Genomic DNA, 8,147 nt, shown 5'->3' on the forward strand with positions numbered 1-8,147 from the left:
TCTGTTTGCCTTTTGCCTCCTATTTTTCTGATCCTGTTTTTGTTGGTGTTAGATTTGGCTTTTTCAGCGGATTTACCCCCAGACGTTTTGCTTTTTGGCCTCCTGTTTTTGACCCTATTTTTGTTGGTTTTAGAACTCTTGGCACTTTACCACTGTTATTCAGTGTTAAAGTGCATATGCTCTCTGTGTAAAGTTTTATTATGGATTGGTGTTTCCATGACTGGCTTATTTGATTTACTACTAAGTCTCTAGTACAGTGCACTGTGTGTGCCAGGGCATGTAAATCAAATGCTGCTAGTGGGCCTGCAGCACTGATTGAGCCACCCACACAAGCAGGGTTCTCAGACCTGCCACTGCAGTGTCTGTGCACAGTTGTGGCTGCCATGTCGACTTGCAAGTGCACCCACTTGCCAGGCCCTAACCTTCCATTTTCTTACATGTAAGGCACACCTAAAATAGGCCCATGGTACCCCTGTGTATGTGAAAGGTAGGACATGTACTGATGTGTGTGACATGTCCTGATAGTGAAATACAGTGTATTTCGTTTTTCACTATTGAACGGCTATCTGTCCCATAGAGTAGAATTGGTGGTACTTTGTAACATCTTACAAGTATAACTTACGAGATAGAGGAATGGAGTTTAGTAGGCCTGAATTCAAAGATTTAATAATGCATCTTTTAGTAAAGATGATTTTTATATAGTGTGTTTGAAAATGCCACTTTTAGAAAGTGGGTATTTTCTTGCGTACCCATCCTATGTGCCTCTGCTGGTTTATGTATTGACTGTCTAGCTTTGGAGTGACAGGGGCAGGGAATGTGCATTCACTGCAGACAGTCGCGGGGGGTCGAGGGGTGTCCTGCTTTTCCTGGATGAGTTAGGCCTGGGCTGAACAGACCTGGGCTGCATTCAGAGTAGTGGGAGAAGTTTCACTAGCATCTGAATGGGCCTGGTCCATATTTAGAGTGGTGGGAGGAGATTTCCCTTGCGCCTAAATAGGCCCTGTCTCCCTTACACACTGCCGTCTCCACCTCCTGCCGGGAAGCTGGGCAAGAAAGGACAGAACTGGTTTGGACTGAGCAGAGAGACCTTTGCCACAAAGAGACCTTCACCACAAGAGAACAAAGGAAAATGTGGGATAAATATTGGGACTTAGACCCCAGAACTTTAGATTACTACTGAACTAAGGAACCTGCCAGGAAGAAGAGCTGGAAAAGCTGTCAGGAGGAATTGTCACTTTGCTGTGTGCTCTGCTGTGCTGGCCTGCTGCTTGCTGCTTCTGTCTTGGACAGGGAAGGGACTGAATTGTACTTTCATCATCCTTCTGTTAGAGTTTTCTCCAAGGGCTTGAAGTAGAGCTTGCCTCCTCTTGGAAGTCACAGGGAGATAAAAGATTTCAGAGAACTCTTTTGGGACAAAGATGACTGCCAAGTAGAAGAGGTGGAGAAGCTGTGAGGAATAACTACCACTTTGGCGTGTGCTTTGCCTGCAGTGGCTGATTCTGTCTTGGTCAGGGAAAGGATGGGACTGAACTTTCTGCAACTTCTTTGTGTGAGTTTCTCCAAGCACTTGAGATAGAGCTTGCCCCCTGTTCAAGAAGTCTCAGGAACAGCTTCAAGTTCGTTTGCTGCCAGCACTGGGAACTGTGTGAATTGTGCTGCAACAGAAGAAAAAGAACTCCCGACGCCTTCAATGACACTGATGCTGGCTCCGTGTCCTGAAGGCACTGCAGAGGGCACTGCCGCACTTCGTACTGCAACCCAAGTCTCACTGATGATGCCATTCGATGCTGCCACCGAGCCGCTGCTTGCACTGCAACCTGTGGGCACTGCACTTCGCACCACCTTGCTTCACGATGCCGCCCTGGTATCCCTGACGATGATGCTCCACACCAACCTCACCGCCACTGCTTGCACCGTGGTTCAAGGGCACCACTCATAAGTTACATGATGCACTGTCCTCATCCCACACTGCAGCTTTGGCCTACTGATGCCGGTGCCATCGACTTCAGTTCATTAGCCGACGACAGTGCTTTCGCAACGATGACGACGCTGCTTGCACAAGACTAGCAAGCACCACGACGACCACCGCATCACTTTACACCGCAGCCCTGGTCTCACCGACGCTGCTGGAGGACTGTCACTGAGCCGCTGCCTGCACCGCGAACTGAGGGCATTGCACGTCGCACCGCTGCACTTTGCACCGCGACCTCAAGCCTGCCAGCCCTCCCGGCTTCAACCGCGAGGAGATCGATCTGCAGCGCATGGGTCTTCAAGGGCCCGATGACTACTGCACCGACCTCCGGAATGACGCCTGCCAACGCCAGCACTTCGGAGCTCACCGAGAGGTCACCAATGCCCTGCATTTCTAAAGGTACTGTTTTGTGGATCATACCGACTCCATAGCTGGGCCGTGACGCCGCGGTCAACCACAACTGTTTGGATTTGTTGTTCACGACGCGTGATAGCCCCAGACAGAGCTATCAACTATTGTATTTTAAGTCTATTTTTGATTAGTGCGATTCCTGAGAACTGTATTGTGGATTTTTATTGTTTTTGGTCTTGTTTGCACAAATAAAATATCTATTATTTTTTCTAAAACTAGTGTGGTGTCCTTTTGAAGCGTTTTCACTGTATTACTGTTGGTTATGTGCCTATGCTTTACACACTGCCTCTGAGATAAGCCTTACTGTTCGTGCCAAGCTACCAAGGGGGTGAGCAGGGGTTATTTCCGTAGCATATCTCCCATGTCCTGACAAGAAGGAAGGGTCCCTATTTGGACAAAGGTACAAACCATTGTCAACCAGAGACCCCCATCTCTAACAGTTGGCTATAGGATTCTGGGCACTTTACTTCTGCTGATCAGTGCTAAAGTGCATATGCTCTCTGTGTAAATTGTGATCATGATTGGTTATCCATGATTGCCATATTTGATCACTAGTAAGTCCCAAGTAAAGTGTGCAGTGTGTGCCATGACCTGTAAATCAAATGCTACTAGTGGACTTGCAGCACTGATTGTGCCACCCACATGGGTAGCCCTGTAAATGTGTCTCAGACCTGCCGCTGTAGTGTCTGTGTGCGCAGTTTTAAACTGCCATGTCGACCTGGCAAGGGCATCCACGTGCCAGACCAAACCTTCCATATCCTTACATGTAAGGCACCCCTAAGGTAGGCCCAAGGTACCCTGATGGGCAGGGTGCAGTGTATGTGAAAGGTAGGGCATGTACTGGTGTGTGTGACATGCCCTGACAGTGAAATACCGTGTATTTCGTTTTTCACTGTTGAATGTCTGTCTGTTCCATAGGCTATCATTGGTGCTGCACTGTAACTTTCAATTGAGACAAGATAGAACAAGCATTGGCATAGCCAATAGGTCTCGCCTTTGGGACCTTATAAGTGTTTAGCCATGCAACAGTTGCATAACTAAATACTTATAAGGTCCCAAAAGCGAGACCTATTGGCTATGCAAAGCGGCCGTGAAAGTGATCGCGATCACGATCAAACATCAAAGCAGCCGCGCAAGTGAAAACGATCGCGGTAAATCGTGGTAAAGCGCGATGCGCGCGCCCGCGCACATGCACTGTCGCTCTAGGCTGGCCTGGTAGCACTTTTTGGAGCCCTCTCAATAAGTCTCACCAGACCAGCGCATGCGCTGGGTCAGGCGAGACCTAAAAATGGAGTTTAGGCTCTCTGAACCGAATTTATTAATGCACTTTTTGGAAAAGGTGCTTTTTAAATTGAGTGTTTGTAAATGCCACTTTTAGAAAGTGGGCATGTTCTTACTTGACCATTCTGTGTGCCAGTGGCGTCACTAGGGTTGGTGTCACCCGGTGCGGGTAACTCATGGTGTCACCCCCTCACGACTTACCGCATGGACCTCCTCCGCTCCGAGTCCGCCAGTGGACACAGTTGGCAAATAACGGGACCATAGAGAATCCTTAGTAACGTTTGTAAATGTAGGTCGGGCAATCACTACTGCTATGATTTAAAGCGCCAAGAAACTATACCGTTCACGTTTTATTTTATAGGAAGAAGGGAACTCTTCAGCCAGGAGTGCTGCAAGGATGCAACTGATGTGGGTGGGGCGGGCTGTTACAAAGCCAGGGAGGGATGGTGGATGCTTCAGGTGGAAGCAGAGGGTGGTCTGAGTTACTGGGTATCAGAGCACGGGTGGTCGCAATGCAAGTTGTTCGTGATGCATGATGTAACGGCGCTACAGCACTCCTTCCTCCATTATCAAGTCCAGAGAAGTAGGTTATAGATCAGGGAGGGGGCCGAAATGACAGGAGATGGGGCGGCTCTCTTTGTAACATGAAAGAAGCTCAGGTTTGAACACTAAAAATTGATCTAAAAGTCATAAAAAGGCAGTTTGAACATATTGAGAAATCGCATGTAAAGTGAAAGAACGGGTAAAATTGCAAGCTTGAATGCAGCTATTCCCCCTGCTCTGCGGGCCCTGTCTTTGTGCAGCAACAGGATGATATAGCAGCTTCCAACAAAAATCTAATTGTCTTTCGGAACTTTTGCAGTCATTGTTGTTTAGCAATAAAAGTGTGCTTCTTTGTTGCGACATGAAAAATGAAAGCAGGGGAAGCCCTGTCAATCAGGCCCGGCTCCAGGAATTTTTTGTTGGGTGGGCCAAGGGTGCATTTGGGTGGGCCACTGCGGACCCAATTTGTCTTCTTCTAGCCTACAAGCCCTAGATTAGATTATATCTACTTGCAAACAGTCACCAGTATACAACGGATCAATTCTGTGTGTATACAGAGCATGTGGAGAGTTATTTGAAAGTAAGAGCGATGTCTGGATGTAAGTGCAAACCCTTAAATTCCAACAGGCCAGGTTTTAACACAAGTACTTCCAGGCCCGATTATCCACTTTTCGACAATTCCACTCCTGTGTACCTTATCTCACAGCTGACCTTCGGACCCCAGCACCATATCAGCCCCATCCAGCTCTACTTTCATTATTCCCGTAAAAAACATTAGCAAAATCACCTTCAAACTTAAAACATTAAATATAATTATCACGCACTTTAAAATATGTTCCACAGTTGCCCTAATGACCTGATTGCTAATTAAATAAAAACAGAAAGGCAATGACAGGGCCGGTTTTCTCGCTAGTATGTAATTCCGTCTACAGGGAATGTCACATGAGCCAATCAGGATTACAAGATGTAGGAATCACATGTCATCCATACTGGTGGGCAGTAAATTTAAAGAGGGTTTGGGCTGGGGAAGCACAAACTCAGGATTTAAAGCATACCGTAGTGGTTGGGGCTTGGCTTTACTAATAAAAATGTATATCGGCCCAAACTCTTTTTAGCAACATTAAAATAATGAAAGACTGGGGAATTTCTAACTTTATAGTAACACAAAAAAAGTGAAGTTCTAACTATACCATTCATGTTTGTCTGCAGCTCTTTGACGACAGTTCATAGCCACTGTCCTATGTTAGGATTGTAACTTTTGAACTGCAAGTAACACAAGAATCTCTGTGACAAAGGCAGTAACCCACTGAGCTATCCAAATAAAATACAGTTTATCTGCATTTCAAAACTACCAACAGGCAAAGGACTGCTCTCCAGCAGGATCATTAATCACCAGTTCTCTGGACATTTTTTATTGTTGCCTTGCATCCATGGCCATGATAATGTGCCTTGCTGGGCCTGTGCAGATTTTTAAAATAAAAACAAACAGTAACACATTCTCTGACCTACTCCAGTACTCCTTGTGTCCTAGCCTGATCTGATAAGCAGCTGCAGGAGTCAGGAAAGGTGAATCAGAAAAACAAACTTATTTTCTCAAATGCTGAACAGAAATGGATGGAAATATCCACGCAGCAGCACAGGATGGTAGGCAAAAGTTACTCGGTGTCAAATAGGCAATAGTAATACCAATACGCAATAATAGGCCACAGTACTACACAGCCATAGCAAGAAGTTAGGGCGATGTACTCTTAATTCCCACCGCTCGGCTCTCAGTGTCTCCTAAATTGCTCTCTGGTGCTCATGACAGAAACATCTCGAACAATACTGCCAATTGGAAGACTGCTTCATGGGAGGGCGGGGGAGACGCAGGGGGTGTCAATGCCGTCGAGAGAATGTCGTCAAAAACAAAGGAACTTCCAAAATATTAATATTTGTAAATGTTTCCAAGTTTGACATGTTACAGATAAGTACAAATGAAGGGCTGTATATAGCTGGACTCTGGTGTGCGCTGCTCGCTGTTGTGCAGTCCGCGTGAGCTACGTCCATTTCAACGCCTTGTAGGGGGTAGTATTACCGTAGTAAGAGCTATATAAATACAATTACAGTCTTTTAAGTGTCACATTTATTTAGCAGTTTAGCAGCACCGCTGGAGGAAAGTATTCCTGTGTGAAGGCATGTTTGCAGACTGAATTGTACAAAAAAGCAATGACTGTTTGCCATGAACACTGAGGGAATTATAGACCCACTGCCGAGCCCGTCAGATCTCTCTCAATAGACCCACTGCCGAGCCCGTCAGATCTCTCCTGCCCACCCTGAACGTTTCATTTGACCCTCAGTGCCCATGAAATCTCATGACACGTCCCTCACCAGACCCATCACACAGCCTGTCAGATATCCCTCACCAGACCCATCACACAGCCTGTCAGATCTCCCTCACCAGACCCATTACACACCGTGTCATCTCTCCCTCGTCAGATCCACTGCATAGCCCGTAAGATCCCGATTGCACCCCGTGCATCCTATTGGAGGCACCCTTACCTCTCCTGCACATCTCCCCGTGACCTCCCTTACAACATTCTTCGCACACCCTAGATCTCCCTTCAATTATGCCCATCAGTGACCTGACGTACATTCCTGTGAGAGCACACTCCCCAAATCCCAGGTATGTCACCGGATCACGTACGTGTCGTTAGATCTCATCTCACTCGATGCACTCTGTACACCACCATACGTTTCCCTGGGATAAGGGATGGTTAACATGGCCTTTTTTGTAATCTTTAATTTATCTAATTGCTATACACTAATCTTTTAACTGTAACAAGGGTGCAACCCCTTAAAAGAACAACTATGGTATGGGTGGGGTAAAGTTATATTTGGGGAAAATCATTAAACATTATAATACGTATGTGAAACATTAATGCATCATTACCCTACCTACCTCTCAGCCTGGAGACGTAGATTAAATAAACAGGGCGCTTGATTACAAAGTGCATGACTTCTAATACCAAAAAAAATATAGTCATGTCCAAACATCTGATTTGAAGAAAATTATGGTTCCAGTTTGTGATAATTAGGTCCACTCTGCAGGTCCGCATGCTCAGAGGCTAATGCATGTATCCCCTCCAGGGATCTGTGTCTAACTCCATGATCATGGGTTCGAGGTGTACTCAGCCATTCATCCTCCCGAGGTCGATATTACGAGGATAACTGAGTTGGGTAACAAACACCCGTCAGCTGTCCAGAGCGTCGTCTTCGGTCCGCTGCTGCTGGCAAGATGGCGAACGTCCCGACAACTCGCAGGACAGGCATTCTGTAAGAAGTGCGGGGTACATCAGCCCCACAAAGTAACCCATACAAGAAGGGGGCGGATTCCCTCTGTGCCCAGGGACAGGGGCGATACGATCGTAAGGAGAGCGGGTATGGTGGTCAAACAAAGCCCATTTTCCAAGGCCAAGACTACGAAAAAGGCTATGGTAAGATTGGAACGCGCGGAGTCAAACTGCAGGTCCCAGAGGATGCTGGACATCAAAATATGTAAACATGTTACACTTGGGCAGAGACAAGAAGAGAAAGGGCCGAGTTAACCAGTACTAAGCTCCATCTTCGTGATCCATGTGCGGGAGCGCCCAGGAACCCATATGTGATGAATGTGCGCTCTGTACATATGTTTTGCTCTTTTATGTTACACTCTGTCATATGTGTAAACCTGCGGGGGGCCGGGGCGGACAGTAACAATAATAATATCATATTTAAATAGCAATTACTCTGACAGGCTTGCAGCTTCGAAGTGCTGCTATGTCTCGACAAACACACTCACCTGCTGAGTTGGTGTTGGTGGCACGTGGCAGACAGGGCGGGGGGCTAGCCTTAAACCAGGTTCTGCTCCGGCTCTGTCCTGTCCTTAGAATAAAATTAAATTATAGTGGCGACGGCGACGTGA

At 46.7% G+C, this 8,147-nt stretch overlaps 1 pseudogene; it reads left to right on the top strand.

Annotated features, from left to right (window-relative positions):
* Positions 1-7,481: 7,481 nt before the first annotated feature.
* Positions 7,482-7,801, top strand: LOC146810836 (large ribosomal subunit protein eL42-like; annotated as a pseudogene).
* The last annotated feature ends 346 nt before the right edge of the window (positions 7,802-8,147 follow it).

The sequence above is a fragment of the Triturus cristatus genome, chromosome 7 (genome assembly GCF_964204655.1).
Source record: "Triturus cristatus chromosome 7, aTriCri1.1, whole genome shotgun sequence".
Classification (NCBI taxonomy): Eukaryota; Metazoa; Chordata; class Amphibia; order Caudata; family Salamandridae; genus Triturus; species Triturus cristatus.